This window comes from Mya arenaria, chromosome 4 (assembly GCF_026914265.1).
Source record: "Mya arenaria isolate MELC-2E11 chromosome 4, ASM2691426v1".
NCBI lineage: Eukaryota > Metazoa > Mollusca > Bivalvia > Myida > Myidae > Mya > Mya arenaria.
The window spans coordinates 52601890-52619283 of NC_069125.1; positions in this window are offsets into that span (position 1 = coordinate 52601890).

Sequence of the window (17394 nt, forward strand, 5' to 3'; positions counted from 1 at the left end):
GTGCAAGACAGATAAAAGCAAAACCAGTCAACCAAATCCATCCTAATCCCTCTCAACTTCTTACACAGTATTTTGTGGTTAATAGTGTCAAATGCTTTTTGTAGGTCCAGCATAGTAATTCCTGTATAAAGACCCTTCAATGACTGTTAACGTATGCAATCAGTTAAATGAATACGAAAGAGTCTGTTGAGTACCTGGTTGTAAAATAGAACTGTGTTTATAGAGTAGCTTATTTGACACTTGACAAGAATTTTACAAAAAACTTTCTGTTTAAATTTTTAGACAATACATAAAATGCTAACAGGGCGATAATTTTGGGCAAAATGAAGCTTAACTGAAACATCATGATTTAAAATGGACATGTGACTTATGTAAGTAGTTGGAAATTTTAAAAAGAAACTGAGTCTCTTAGAAGCTTGAAAATGATATATGAGCCAATACTTTTGAAAGGTTTAGAGAACATAATTCCTTAAAAAAACTCTTCACTTATAGTTCGGAGAGAAACACGTTTTGATGTTAGATTTCTTTCAGCTTAAATGCTTAAACATCTGAGATTCTGTGTTAAAAACTTAGTAGGGGTGGGTAACTTTGAGACAAGACGTGACATAAGGTAAATAGGTGTTCAAATGACACGCTATCTGCTTTGCATAAAAAAAAAATGTTTTCAATACTTGACTTATCGTTTGGACAGCTCTTTATTTTGTTGCTAAACCCTATTTTTTAGGGTGTTTCCATAGTTTTTAAGAATATTTTTATTTTCATCTAGTTTGTTTGATAAATAACAAGCTAAATTATTTCTAAATCTATCAAAGGTTCGACTTTTGCTTTAACTTTACTTCTTTTACCGGAGCAACAGTGTCTTCGACTTGGGTAAAAATAGTGTTACTAACTTGCCATGCCTGGTTGACATTGTCTACCGTGAAAACGCTGGACCAGTCAACATTGTAGGGGAATTTTCAACATAAAAGTTTATTAATGATCTCATTCCTGCATTCTTATGTTTTAAAAATTGACATTTAGGAGGGTTTTTTTTTCAAATAAAAAAACTGGCATTTAACCCACATGGTAGAGTACCTGACTGAATTACTTTATTTTCATGATATGATGTGATTAATAATATGATGTAACAAAGTACATTACACAGATGTTACTGTGGTAGATTCTATAATACTTTGCTTAAGATCAAACATACACAAAAAATGTTCGTACTTGTTGAGCAACTGGGGTATCTCTTTGGCTACGAAGTGCTAGAGACGGTTAGTATCTTAACTGCCGACGTTAGAGTTCAGAGTTTAGAGCCATAAAAGCAATGAACATTATCAAAAGAATGTAGATACGCCATCCTTATTTTTATGGGCTTTGGAGTCGTCAAATGATAAAAAATGCCCTTTCTATGTTACATATGCAATTCAAGTCAGAGTAATAAATGTATTCCTTTTTAAAGTCCGAACCCCATAAGCGATACCTAGAACCGGTTTTTTTTTCAATCTCCTTTGCACAAAGAACATACTTTACAATCGAATGTGAAACTGCCGTCTACTTCGGTAGCCATCTTTTATAATAACGGAACAGCGTGCGGACGTTCCCTTAGTTTCTCAGGTCATTTAAGGGCTGTCATGTGAATTCGAGGTTTTAATTTGTCAGGAATTTCCGCTCGGCCAATAAAACTGCATCTAACCCTGTCTATTGCAAATTAAAAAAAAACACGTGGCAGTATATTTGCATATGCAAATTCGGAATACTTTAAATAAACGTGTGAAGCCCCTTTATCAAGACATTAATTTTCATTTGTGGCTTTACCATATCTCTTAACTCAGCTAAACCTACCATACCCACAGTTTAAACATAAAAATAAACAGCGTTAAAACTTGCGTTTATCAATTTAACATTAAAATAAAACAGAAAACATAATTGTAATGCAAGTAGTAAAAAACTTGAATGCTTCTTTAAGAAAATTGTTTTCAACCGTACCGAAAATATTTTAATTTGCTAAAAGAATTGCGCACTGTAGAAACAACTATCAGAACATGCGCTCTCTTTACGATACAACAACATGTAGTACATCACTCATTTTTGAAAACACATTACATTAGCAATATTCATAGCGATATTACCATCTAGTGCCTACTGGTATTAATATCCATTTAAGGATATGATTATATTCACAAATTCATTTATAAAACATCAGACGGGCCTGGACAGGATCAAGACAGGAATTGCATATATGTTTGCATTTAAATATCGGACAAAGTGCCAAAACAAGGACCATAAAAGAGAGCAACTTGTCTGGTAGTTTTTGTTGAATTATATCTTATTTCTTCGGTCCCAACGGTAAAAATGATGTATGGAAATTCAAAAAAGGACATATAATTATTCCCTCGTGTCCAGTTCTTCTTTCCGAACTTAGCGGTAATTGCTTTTCTGATATCCGGCTAATGTATTTTAAACGAATGTGATACAAATATCGGAATACATCACCTCAGCCGAACAAATCAACATTATATTTAGTATAAAATAATGTTAAATAATAATGAATGGTTATTTTATTCCTTGAAATGTTTACTAGCAGAAAATGCGGTTTTCAACAAATCGTTATATAATAGTCATTTTGAAACAGTCGTTCTCTCTAAGCACACGCCATTTGCATTTGGACATATCGACCTGCACATGTCTGTACGGTATCTCACCAATTATTCAAATCATTGTAACTTTTAAGACATGTTATTTTAATCTCAGATATGAAAACTGTGTATATGTCCCATCAGTAAGAAAAACTAAATATGGTAAGAATTGTTTCCGCTTTGAGGCCACTCAGGTGTAAAGCAGCCTTCCAAAGGAAAAAAGAGCTCTCAAAACTACATAGAATTTAGTATGATCCGACCCTGGTCCCTCTTGTCAATTCTCAAAGTGCAAATGATCTTTAATAACTTAAATAAGAAAAGATATTTGAGATGTATAAGGTGTCTCAATGAATAACTTGTACTTTGCCTTAACGGAAAAGGAGTTTTGTTTTCAGTGGGATGGTTAACAGACACTTAACAAGATGTTGTATTATTTTATTAACTACACTTGACTCAACCATGTTGTAATTCCCATGTAAATAATGCTACGTACATCTTAGCTCTTTCAGAAGCATATTATTATCATCCTTAATTTATATTCTTGAAATATTAAACCATTATAAAGTTTATTAACGAGTGGATCGGTGCGCCCGTGGAATTGTCGTGCACCCGGGAAAACTAGTCAATGTTATTATTATTTTCAGCGCTCTTATCCATCTTAGTTTTTGTAAATGTCTGCATGAATATAAATGGCTGTTGTAAACACTTGTTTTCCATGTGTTACCTTTCTTGAACTATATGCTTTTATTACCAGGTCACCAATTCATCTTTATGTATTGTAATGTTATGTTTGTTTGTTATTTTTGTCGAAAAAATAGCTCATTTGAGCTAAGGTGTTTTGCTTTCATGAACAAGACTTTAAAAATTAAAAGTTCTTGTATCATGTATCTTGTATCTCAATTATTATGCTTCGATGCAACCAAAATATTTTTCGATAAGAATATTAGTATATATTCGTTTTGTAGCGACACTTTCAAGGTCTTACCAGGTAAAGATCTTGAGTATATTTCATATTTCGATCGAATATTTACACTATTTTACTCCCGTCACATAAATTGATAGTGTAGTTGCTAACAAGTATATCACTCTAGCCTTCCAGTAGTGCTTGAGCAATCTCGTTGTTTACGCTTTTATATATCAAAGGACAACTCCATATTATGATTTAAATACAAAATAATTATACGTAAATATGGTACATTCCTACCTAAATATTAACGTTAAATTATAAAGGTATCCAAATTCATTTAACTTCTCATGTAAAACAAATATAATGAATACACGCCTTACATTTCAAACCAAATAATTCGTTCATATCGTCATCAAAAACGTCCGCCCGATGCCTCATTACGACCTCATATGCCCTAATATAATCCATTGTCTGTATCCTGGCCAAGATTCCTTCGCAACAGTTTCGGGTTGGTGTTTATGGACAAGTGTTGCCAATTGTTCAAGAAGGTGTACTGTCTGCCAGAGAAGACGGACACCAAGCCGCGCTTAGCCACACAACCGCGGCAGCAAGCATCGGATCAAGAGCGTTTCTTCTTGGAGTTAGTAATTCCAGCAACAGGAGCTGAATCCGTTACATCTGAATTCGGACGGCAATGGCATGATTAACACTAAAGTAGCGATTATGAAGGCGCCGATAGTGCCGGAAAACACTCCGGTAAAGTTGCGTAGACGAAGGAAGCTCTAGTCCCTGTCTAACTTAACTGGCCCAAGTAAAATAAAGAAATTATTAGAAAAATAAATATTCTGGTCAAAGATTATGACAATATGAAATGAAGACGGGTCGAAAGAAGGACCAAAGTGTTCCAATGTTCGTGTCTCTCTTAATTATCGCCACGTTTATGATTATTGTTTCCAATGTGAACTGGTGTTATTTTGAAAGTTCGTACTTCTGCTTTATAATGTTAGACACAATATGCCAATGTTAACGTTGGAACAAAGAATACCAAAATAATCCTACTTGGCGTTGTGTAAGGTCTTCAGACTAATCAACGGTCTTTTTCGGTCATATATGATATAAAGCACACACAAAGCAAAATTGCTCCAAATGGGCTCGAATAATTGTTTGCCTTCATTCGTTTGAAACTATAAGATACCCTGTGTGACCAATCATGAATAAAGAGTTAAATTTTAATGGTATCCTCATGTTAAATTACATTTATGTATGATATAAACATAGTTCTCTACCAAATAAAGTTTTACAATTTATATATAAAGTCAATATAAGTAAACTCAGATGGACCGAAGTACAACAAACGAGATTATTTCAACATCGCTCGATAAATTGTGATGCAATTAACTTCAGACACTTAAGAGTAAGGCAGTGCCACCCTGATCGGAATCAATGCAAGACAACTAACTCAGCACCGACCGACATGTTTAGCTGACTGGTGTAATATTAATGACATGACTATTAATACAACAAAGAGTAATATAGTTCACTTTCGTCCTCAACCTGTACAACGCACAAATTTCAACTTTAAGTGTGGCAATTACAGTTTATATGCAGTTGATAAGTATACTTACCTTGGCATTGTTATCAATGAATTTCTTGATTATAATGTGACTGCTAAAGCCGTTGCTCAGAGTGGTAGCCGTGTGCTCGGGCTTCTTATTGCTAAATGTAAAATCGTTGGTGGTATGCCGTATGACGCATACACTAAATTAAATGATTCTATTGTTTGGCCGATTATAAGTTACGGTGCATTTATCTGGGGTGTAAAATCGTTTTCATGCATCAACGCCGTGCATAATAGAGCCATGCGTTTCTTTCTCGGCGTTGGAAAATATACACCTAATGATGCTGTTTCAGGCGAAATTGCCTGGGTACCACCGATTATCCGTCAATGGAAATCTATGGTCGGACATTGGTTTAGGTTGTGTAATACACCTGTGTCTCGTATCAATAAACGAATAGCTCTTTGGGCAAACGGCAAGGCATGTAATACATACAAATCTTGGTTTTATTATGTAAATGAGAAAATGGTAAGCCTTGACTTGGATATATATACTAATATGAATGACCATGCAACAAAATCCATCGTTGTTAGCCAAATATATGATAAAATGATGTCAGCGTATATCAATGAGTGGCACGATTCTATTAATAGACCAAAAGGTATACGTGGAAGGGGTGGAAATAAGTTAAGAAACTATTGCAAGTATAAAATTAACTATTCCGTTGAAAATTATTGTAAATTGATTATGCCGCCAAAACATAGGGCAGCGTTAAGTAAATTTAGATGCGGGGTAGCCCCTATTCGAGTGTAAACGGGCCGATATGAAAATCTTGCCCTAAATGATCGTCTTTGCCCTTTTGCAATTCTGTTGAATCAGAAATTCATGTGTTATTCTATTGTAAGTTGTATAATAATATACGAATGCCATTGTTAGAAAAGGCGAACACATTTAATCCATTATTTCAAAGTATGTCCGATATAGATAAGTTGTCTTTTATTTTAGCAAATAACATGTTGTCAAGACTTAGTGCCAAAACCTGCAACGATATTCTTAATTATAGGATGTTTTATTTGTGTAAGTAATGTTGTTGTTGTTTTTTAAACTTAAATTACTGTGTTATTTTACGTTAAGCTAGAAATGAGTGCTAATCAGTACATCTACGGTCTGACCGGGGTGATATTCGATTTTTTACACCCATTTCGTAAGTGTGCACGTTTGGGCGCATGTTTTCAGTATTTTATTTTGTTTGATTTAACTAAGTTTTAAAACAAGATTAGCATTGGTTTCTAGTTTCTTACTTTTGTATATATCGATTTTAGATGTTAAATAAGTAATATGTAGTTTTATGTTTTTGTGTGCTATAGTCTCTTATAACTCATATACTGAGTGGCAATGCATATTTTAATGTATATTTAATAGGTGATGTATATATGTTGTATTGATGATACTTTAATAAACTATCAAATATGTTTTGTAACATGCAACATACATTGTCATATATCACGCTTTTACCCTTGTTCTTAACATGAGGGCAATAGAACGGACCAGTTACGTATGCTACAAATAAATTGGAAGACTATTACAAACTGAGAATTGCTTTTTTAAGTATCTACGCGAGAGAACAATCAATGTTTGTGGAACGACGTTTTGAGCAAGTTACAATACATCATTAGCGAAAGGATGCAAAATCAACCCGTTTCGCTTGACAGTAAACAGTATGGCCATTTATTGACAGACAAACAGTTTCTATTGAATAAAATGCGCCATTCAAGTCTAACAATCACTTAAAATCATTCATGTTTACTGAAATCGATGAATTTCTTTCCACATGACAATTCTAATGAATACTAAACATGAGGCCAATATGTTTATACACTGTTCTGGAATCAATTACCAAGAAACGAAAACAAAGTGTAAATTCAGCATACCTGTGTACACAGATTCAACTTCAGTTACAATAGTCCTAGAAGAATAACCCAATACTTCAATGTTTTATGAGAATTATATCAATCAGTTGTAGTTTTGCTTTATATCCCTTTAATGAGCGTGTGATCATGTTAACCAGAAGTCTGTTTGTTTTAAACACCCGCGAGTGTTATAACGTATTATTACTGAATACATTGTGATAAAAAAGATGTCATTTTACAACTGAAAAAGTGTTTAATAACGTTTAATATTGGACCTCTTGATTCTTGCAAAAAGAAAACTTCCCGATTGACTTCTTTTCAGCATGCATTTAAAAGCGAATGTCCTATCTCATTACTGGTTCTACTGAGAATTGTTAAGCACGCGTTAAATAAGCTGTTTTAATTCCAGAAGGAAAAGATGGATTCAGTCGACCAATGAACAAATGTTGTCCTTTTTCAGCTGGTTATCTAATGTCCACATAATTTAATCCACATCAAAAAGTAAACACTCTATATGAGCACTAATTAAATCCAAAAAACAGTTTAATCAAATATCAGACTTCAGAAAAGTCCAAGCACTGGTCAAGACTTGTTATTTTTTTACGAAACTTTAACTTTTCTCAAAGACAAAAGTTCAGAGAATTTTGCCCTGCTGGGAAAGTTCCAAAACATAATTATCACAAAAATGCTCACGAACTTTTAAATTCCGTTTTTACTTAACATAGAATAAATATGAAATTCTAGAACATTAAAGACGACTATTATTAACAATTAGGGGTCCGAAGATTAAAAATATAAATGGTAAAACATATGGTCACCGTGCAGATGACACATATATTGTTAAACAATGATGAACTAAATTTAAAAAAAAAACATACACATGAAGAAGTGAGTGCGTGTACAAGCGTATCTCACATTCTACTGCGATTGTTGTGTTTGCATAAAACAAGATGATATCACGTCCGATTGCAATTCTCGTAAAAGCTCTTAGTCAGATAGAAAGCCCTGTTGACTGACAGTAGCTACCTTAAGGCATGACACAATGCGAATATTGTCAAACGCGTATTTAACTGACTGAACGAATTATCAATTACAGTGTATCCTTGAATATTCAAATCAACTCATTAACCCAATCCTTGGATAGAGAGTCTTGGAAAAAGGAAAATGTATTTTAAACAGGTCCGTGTGGTGCATAAACTAACATGACATGAAGGCTATTACAAATAGAGAATTGTTTTTTAAGTATCTCCGCTGGAGAACAATCAATGTTTGCGACGTTTTGGGCAAGTTACAATACATCATTAGCGAAAGAACGCAAAATCTTAAATGATCTTAATAATCTGTAACTTGATTGATTAAGGTTATTTGTCTAAGGTTTTAAAGTGATTTGATAAAATTATCTGTGGAATGCTAGCGTCACAATTGCTAAATTCCGCCGGCCGATTTTAGACATCGGCAGAGTCGTGATGTTGGCTGCCGCCGGTCGATATTTTACACATCGCTGAGAGCAGTCACATATAACTGCCAACAAAATGCCGCCTGTCGGCGGCAGTTGGTTTCAAAAGCTCGCGGGAAACGTGACACCCCAAAATATCCGGCAAGTGGCAGTTAGGTGGCAGGGCGGCGGCAGCTAGAATTAAACTGCCACCGCCCTGCGACCTGGCGGGGGACAGCCCATTTACAACTGCCGCCGGCCGGCGATTGAGCGATCTAGCTGCCACCGCTCTGCGCCCGCCCGATAATCTGACGGTGGCAGGCCGATATTCGGTTGATATATAAATCATACCTTGTGGTCTTGATTTCTCATAGTTGTAAAAGTTGTAACATCACAATATGCGGTCGAAGGTCAGTGTTAATAAGGGAAAGGGCAAGGCGCCAGCCCCGAAGAGAAAAAAAAACTGCTGTCTTCGTTCATTTCTTCGAAGCCGCCATCTTAACTCCGCTATTCTTAAGTCTCTTAGTCGATCTGGTGCAATTAAGAACGCCATGGGAACTATGGTAATAGTCAATTCATTATAAACTAATGTCTGGTAGTCTGAAATCGGCAGATCGCAGTCCTGCCACCTACCGACATTGACTGCCGCCTCCCAGCCTCCGCGCTGCCACCGGCCGATATATTGAAATCGGGCGTTGGTATGTCGGTGGCAGAGCGGTGGCAGGCCGGGTGCTGGAGAGTGGCAGTTAGTTTCTAGCAGTCACCGGCCGATTTTTGTAGACTCTTGAGGTCTCGATCGCGGAGGAAAAATCGCCCTGCGCCCCGCCTGTCACTTGCTGCCACCGCGCGAACAAAAAAATGCGCCCGCCCTGCCACCTGCCGATTTACAAAAATAGAAAAAATCGCCACGACGTCGCCAGAAATTTAACTTTTTCTTAAAATCTCAGCTGCTTGCTGGCAACGTCTAAAATGCCGACTGCCGCCGGCCGATCGTAACTGCCGCAGTCCTGCCACCGGCCGATATTTAGTGAAAACTGGCATTTACAACGTCGGCCGGCGGCATTAAGTGATTTGTGACGACAGCATAAACTATATGCTATTATTTGTCGGTATACTAAAGTTAATATACTTGTATACTACTTAACATTAACTTTTGTAAAAATGAACAGTCCGAGGATGCAAAACTTTTATAGGATCTGTACAGCATAAAAAGCTCATACGTTAACAGGAATATGGTACTTCACTTCCTAAGATATGCAATTTTACTAATTTGGTATCAATATAGATTCCGAAAACGACTAATAAATTTGCATTTAAAAAGTACCTAAGTAAAAATACGGGATAATCCCCCCCCCCCAAAAAAAAAAAAAAATACACACAAAAAAACCAACAACAAAAAACAAAAACAACACATAAATTCACGTTATAAGCATGCATATGGATTGGGTGTGCTTGTGCAAAAGTTTATTTAGGTATATATTCAGTAATTAAGCAAATAATATAAATTTCTGAATACTTCTGGTTCTCTTTTAAAGTATTACCAAGAACCTAGAATAGTTAAGTATATCCGAGTCAGCAGAATTAAAAAATACCCAAATTATGTACCATTCGCCCATATGAAATGAATATTTATTTTGGTTGACCTTCTACAAACGCACATATAGTTGGTTTTGTAGAATATTGTCAGGGTAACAGAAAGTCACTAATCATTAGTCTTAATTGACATCGCAAGTTTTATACAATTACAATAATACATAAGTCTCGACATTCCCTTCTGATTCACTGAATAATTGAACATATTCATTACTTTAACGTGGAACTAATTGGATAAAACTAGTGTTTTCAACTACTTTATCAACACCATGAACATGCAAATGCGTCATCTCTGTAAAGAAATAAAACAGATGTCGCAAAAATTAAAACCTGTACGTTTTCCGTAATACAAGAATTAAGAATTAAGACCGTAAAAAGTAACTGCTGTGATTTCTAAAATAGTATTCATATAACCGTAGACTTTGTTTATTCTGTTCTTTGTTACATGGTAAATATGTTATTCCACATTTCAGTATAATAATAGTAGCGATTACTCGAACATTAACATAAGTGCGGTGGTATAGCAGGATCTGGCAGTGTCGTCTGCAATGTGTTGCAGTTGTGGAGGAGCTGTTAATAAGGTTCCAGACGGATGTGCTATTGGCCTATAAGGACAGTTGGGACGGCGCGAACGGTGATGTGGGACCTCTGTGGTCCTTAGCCGGCACTCTCCAATATTCCGACTATAGTATATGCTGGAAACAAAATATGTAAACATAAGTCGGAGTTGTACACTAATAAAGGTACGGTTTATTAAGGAAAGAAGAACATTTACCAGTTGTTCAAGTGGATGAATTGCCCGCCAGTGGAGACTCACTAAGCGGCGCTCCGTCAACAGCCCAAGCAATATACATAGGAGTAAGAGCATCTCATGTAGGAGTGACTTATACCAGCAGTACGTGTTATAAGTAAATACGAACAACCAGGGCACAACAAAAAGGTTAAAGTAACTCCCCTGAAGTTACAGTTAGTGAGGAGGTCAATAGGGGAAAGAAGCGGAGTCGAAGCTCCAGTCCAAGTCTAACTGGCAACGAGGCGCCAGGTGTAATAGGCGAAATAGATTTCGTGGTGGTAGATGGGGGGGGGGGGGGTTACTTTATCATTTGTGATGATTTGCACTTTATAGATGAGCACAGTCATTTTTCATCGTTTCCGGGATCCATTTAACATCAACCTTATGCAAGAAGACATACGGGGCCATGTTCCGCTGACTTGGTGTAAAAAGAGGGCACATTAAATGTTATGTGATGCCGTGTTCTTTCACTTGTGATATTATACTTTACTAAAGATAAATATTTAGCAGTCAGTAGTTTTTAGACACGTTATTTATTCGATATTGCTCTCGTTCTGTACCTCATACTGTACATATGGGCCTTTAAAATTGGTCACTTTGATTGCGTGCACAATAGGTAGCAATAGGCTATGTTTGTGGTTGTAAATGGACTAACATTAACCTTAATTTGTTATATTTAAAGTAAATTAGGGCTAAAATCTCTAGCCTGTTAATTTTGTTTCAAAACGTTTTGCATAAAATTAAAATTGAAAAGTACAAAAGGGTAGGTAGAATAGGTATTGGTGTGTTACGTATGTTTTAGGCTGAACTATATACTATTCTATGGTTGAAAATAAATTAAAAAAAATAAACACCAATGTATTATGTATAGATTCTAATCTTAAACATTACACGTATTTATCAGATGAACGCTGACGAAGAATGCGGCCAATCCGCAAAAAAAAAGAAAAAAACAGTTCTCCATTTCATGAACCATGGCAAAAACGTTATTTTTATTACGTCATGAATGTGAGATCTTTTGGAAGCACAACACTACATACATCGTATGAAAGGTATGATTCTATGTTGCCCATGTTCCCATTGCACCGGCTCGGTATTATTTTTGTATGTTTTGTTTTTTGCAATAACCACTTTAAGCCATATATTTTGTTGATTTTTGGATAAACTGTGTGCTTGAAAGGACATCCCATCCAGATTGTGTTATTCTATATGGACATTTTCCACCTTTGTCTTCTAAACTAGCACTTGAAGGTCACATGTCCAGAAGGAATGGAAAACGTTATGTGAACAGTAACTAATTAGAACTCGTAACTAAATATTGGAATTGGCACATTGGCACGGCAGTGTAATACTGTAAAATCATCCTGTATTTGGGCATTCATAAATCGCTCTAGTTTAACTATTGCGATTCGTGAATATCAATACCGAGGAGTTGCCAGGACCATATGACCGCACCACAACGAAAACAAACAGCTATATATAAACCATACACTGTATTCGCCAATAAGCTAAGCAAACATTCTCAATTTATGTTAACAATTTAAAGTGTTTGGCACAGACAAGCAGAAATCTCTACAGACATTGTTGACATTGCTAAAAAGAAAATATTCTAAAAAGGTCTATTGAAAGGGATGGTGAATCAGTTTACACAGACATGCTGTGTTGACATATTGCTTCCAGTTTTACGTTTCATCCATAATTTACAACAAGTCCCGTTCTTTATATTGTATAACACTAATTTAAACAGAGCTTTAAAATGGTAGCCTTATTTCAGTACTATTAAGTAATTAGTATCGCTATCCAATATTAAACAAATGGTTGGCATCTTATCATATACGATTAAGATGATTAAGATTATGATGACAAGACGACGATGCAGACGATCATCATAATACACAATTATATATGCATGTACTATCATCGGTAAGGATACTTGTTCGGGTAAGGATACTTGTTCGGGTGTCACGAAAGTAACCATAAGTGACGTGCACAAAATATAAATGCACATTGCACAGTTGTTGTAACATGACAATACGCAATGCAGTTGTTACAAACAATAATAATAATAAAAATAATAATGCAGATGCAGGCAAAGGATCAAAGAAACCCCATCAATGTATACTTTACGGCAAAATAATAGGCACCAAAAGGATAGATATATGGTAACACATGAATTATTGAATAAACGGATGTCCATCAAAAATGCGACCAATACAATAATTCGTATATTCATATTCAATTATATAAACTGTTACATTTTTAGGTATTTTAAATTCAGTACTCATGTATTTGGTATTCAATCCCTGGCATTTGTTTAAAAATCTAATTCCATCTGCATGGTGACCTAGATTCATTAAAATCAAACGTGTTTTCGTCTATGATATTTCAGCATGTATTTGTCAAGATTTTGAATGTTCTAGTTCGTCTATGTATATACGCTTTAAAATAGACAAGATATTTATTGAATTTAAGAGAACGTTGCTTAGGATTTTCGTATAAAGTTTAAGATGTTTTCATTTTGAATATAAGAGCACACTTCTTTGATCTGGGGTCTGTTGGGCTAACGTCCTTCGAACGATTAATCAGTAGGTACATTCGAGCATTCAAACTCACGTCATTGTAAAACAGTGCCTGATTAAGCGTTTCAGTTTCTCTGAATAAATATGAAAAATGCTAATTGAAAATATTCCAGAATCACTATTCTAGCTCACTGTTTGATGAAAAATACAAAAAAGGCGTTTGTCTATGTTTTTTTTACAAAAAAAGTAATTAAACGTATACTAGAAAACATATCAATCATGTGTTTCCGGTCCAGACTGAAATCTCGACCCTAGGGCATGCTACGTAGCCAGTAACTCGACAAACCTCGTAACCTGGTGACACAGGTACCGGACCGGAAACACATGACATATATTATAACACTTAAATAGGCAGAAAAGGGTAAACAACACAGTTTGAATACTATTAACCTGTATGTGTACGTTATTTTGCAATTGTTCCACTCACTTCCTGTTTACTTTAATTATTATTAAACATAACCATTGCTCGTATCGCTCCAGAGGACATTTGGAACTAATTCGATAGAAACATAATTGTTTCGACTCTATGATATCGTCTACACCATAATAATACAGATGCATCTGCTGTTCTATAAATAAAATAGCAATCCCTATAAAAGTACATTGTAAATGTATTACGGCAGATACAGGATGTAACATTTTAATGAAGAATTTGTGATAAAAACGAAACATTTTTTAAAATACTTGTGGCAAGTGAAATATATTCTCTTTATCAAGGCGGAGGATCATATGATTTTACCTACCACTAACGAAACATTTGTAAGCCTTTACTAAGTATATATTTGTCCAGATTGTGGAGCGGCTGCAGGTCCTTTTTCGGACCGATGCGTTACTGAACAACGCGACGAAGAACCCATCTGACCTGCTTGACACCCGTCATGACTTCTATATGTTACTTATATACGATGCAGAAGAGGAAAAAGTAACTAAAGGTACAGAATAAACTATTTTGAACATAAACAAATGTTCAGTCCCTCTGGTCGTTGTCTAGTATGTCACGTACTGTCGTCAATACCAAAGTTAATGTATAATAAGAGTAAATACTGAGTAAATAAACGTACGCTCTGCGCCCGAAAGATCTATACATACAACATATATGTAAACGATATAGACGTCTAAGACCTTGTTACTTTCAACATAGTCATGTATTTCTTATAGGCATAAGTATTACTTGCAAACCCATTACATAACCAATGCCCATACCGATGTTCACATCTCGGTGTCTACTGGTTTTAATATCAATTTAAGGAAGGGATGTTATAAATAAAATTTCACAAATTATATTTTCATAAACCAGAAGGGCCTGAACAAGATCAAACCTCCGGTTTGCATTTTAACATATCAAACATGAGGCAAAATACCACAATAAGCTGAAGTAATGTCTACAACAATTGCAGTTTAAAGAGAGTCGCTTAGATTTGTAATTACTGTTGAACGCTATAGATTCTTTCATATCAAATAAATGGTCCCAATGGTTTAATATGGTTTAATATAATATGAATATACCAATCAAGAAAATAGATGATTCCCCTGTGTACAATGCTCCTTTCCACACAAACCGATAATAGTTTGGCTGGTTACTGTCTAATGTATTGAATACGAATATGATAAAACTATTGGAGGACACACCTCCACTGGATCAAACAAACAACAAGGAATGAAGTGGATATGCTGCCCGCCAGGAGGGAAGGCAAGTCTGCCATGTGTTCTTTGTCTAAAGTAATAAGCTTGATATTTGAAAAAGTTTCTTATGTCACTGCGTCGTTCTTGTATAGGCGTAATTTAAAAATACGATTAAATTGGTCGTCGTTCATGTATGGAGCTGCATTGCAGGTTATAAGTCCGCACTTTCTGTAGCTCAACGTGATACGCAAAAGAATACGAAAAAAGGCAACTCGTTCAAAAACCCTCGTCATTGTTCTTGTAGCTTTCTTCATAAAATGCTTGTGATGATGATATCCCGAGAGAACCTATAATCGTTGGTTCAATGCGGAACTACATGGGAGTTTATTTTGAACCCACACTGCCTGGCCTGCCGTGATTTTTAAAACAGCAAGGTTTCCGCCTTATTCGTTCTGGTCTGTTAGTTCACCGTCAGCTATGCCATGTAGGGTGATCTGCTAGTCGACGACGAGGGCCGATCCCTTCATTAATCGAAACGGCGTCATATTCAATTTGCTGTCTTCGTCCAAGATGGGAAATTTCATAGGTCAAGTTCGCTGCAAATGCGACATTTTTGTCGTTTGTAGCTTTCCTTGCCTCCTATATCGCTACAAAATAGTAAAACCGTTCAAGTGCACGGGCAAAACACCCTACACGAAAATATATTATAATTGTCTAACTAAAACTTATAATTAAACAAGAGGACCTTTGCTCATCTCCAATTGCTCATCTTAGTAATCAGAGTATCCATACCTCTACCTAATGACACATAAATAAGTCCTTTTAAAAAAAATGTTCCAATTTGGCCAAAAATTGTTGGCCATGTGTTCATAAAGTTCGTTACCGGAATTGACCTGGTTTTAAAATCAAAATTACCTAAACTAGTTTGATATACAAAAACATAAAGGCCAAGATGTGCCTTAAGAATGCGCGTCCCACTAACACAATTAAAAGACCAAACTTTTGCAAACGGACAGACGGGTGGTCAAACTGTCATAAAGACGTAAGACGAAAAACCATTGATCCAATAGTTCAGTTAAAATGAACATTTACAACTTACTATATAAATCAGGTAACGCGTGCCTAAACTAGATTATTATTAGATTGTTCATTTTTGTATTATTCATAGCGGATAAATAGACCCTACCTCTGTACATGGGTATTTAACTATTTAACTATTCCATCTTGACTAGCTTGACCAGCTTGTACTCGCAAACTTTTTATAAATATTCTGTCTTTTTTCGATATACATTTAAAGCAATGACAAAAACAGATTATTTCACAGCTTGGACGAATTGTTTGATTTCAATGACATCTTAACCAGATTGTATTATTACATCAAGATAATCCCGCCTTCTTCTACTAATGTCACATGTCCAGACGAAGCGGACAACGCAAACATATTGCAAACGGAGCTGTATGTGTAAACAGTATACGAGCAGCTGATTCATTTCACTCGTTGCTAAATATTTGAATTGGCACCATGACATGGTATTGCTTAATAAAGTTAAGACGCCAGAACCATATGATCAACCCACATAGACAACGAAAAATGCTATATTTAAACCAGAGTCTGTATCCACCAGTAATCTAGGTTAACTTTCTCATTTTCTCATTTATGTGCCAAAAAGGCACATGATATCTGAATTATCTTCGAACATTGTTGACATTACTAAAGGGTAATATTCTAAAAAGGACTATTGAAATTGATTATGAATTGGCTTATTTTCGTTTCATCTCTAATTTACAATGGGTTTCGTTGTTTATAATTTATAAAAAATAAAATGAACAGTTTGTAAATGGTAGCTATATTTCATCAACATTAAATATTCATTCTCGCTGTCCAATATTAAACAAATTGTTGACAACTTATCTCACAAGAGCATGATGATTTAGATTATCATGACAAAAAGACGATACAGGTGACATATTTCGAGATAATAATTATATATACTCTCAACGGTAAGGATACTTGTGTTACTTCTTTCAAATTACTTTTGAATAATGTTACTGTTAGTAAATAAATGTTGATCTGTATTGTTTTAAGATTATTGTAGCTTTCGCTTTCGCTTTTTCTGTTTCGTGGTCGTAACAGTACATTCTGGTAGACAAATTCTTCGGGAGCAAACTTAAGCCAAATTATGACTCGGCAGTCTTGGTGTTATTGAAACGTAAGTGTTTGTACATATTTCGGTCAATACCTTTTGTTTGTAAGGCGCACGTCCTTCGAACGATGAAGTAGTCAGTAAAAACATTTGAGTGTTCAACCTCATGTCCTTGTAAAATTATGACTGCTTAAGTTTTTCGTTTTTACAATGAGAACTTTTCTCTGAAACCA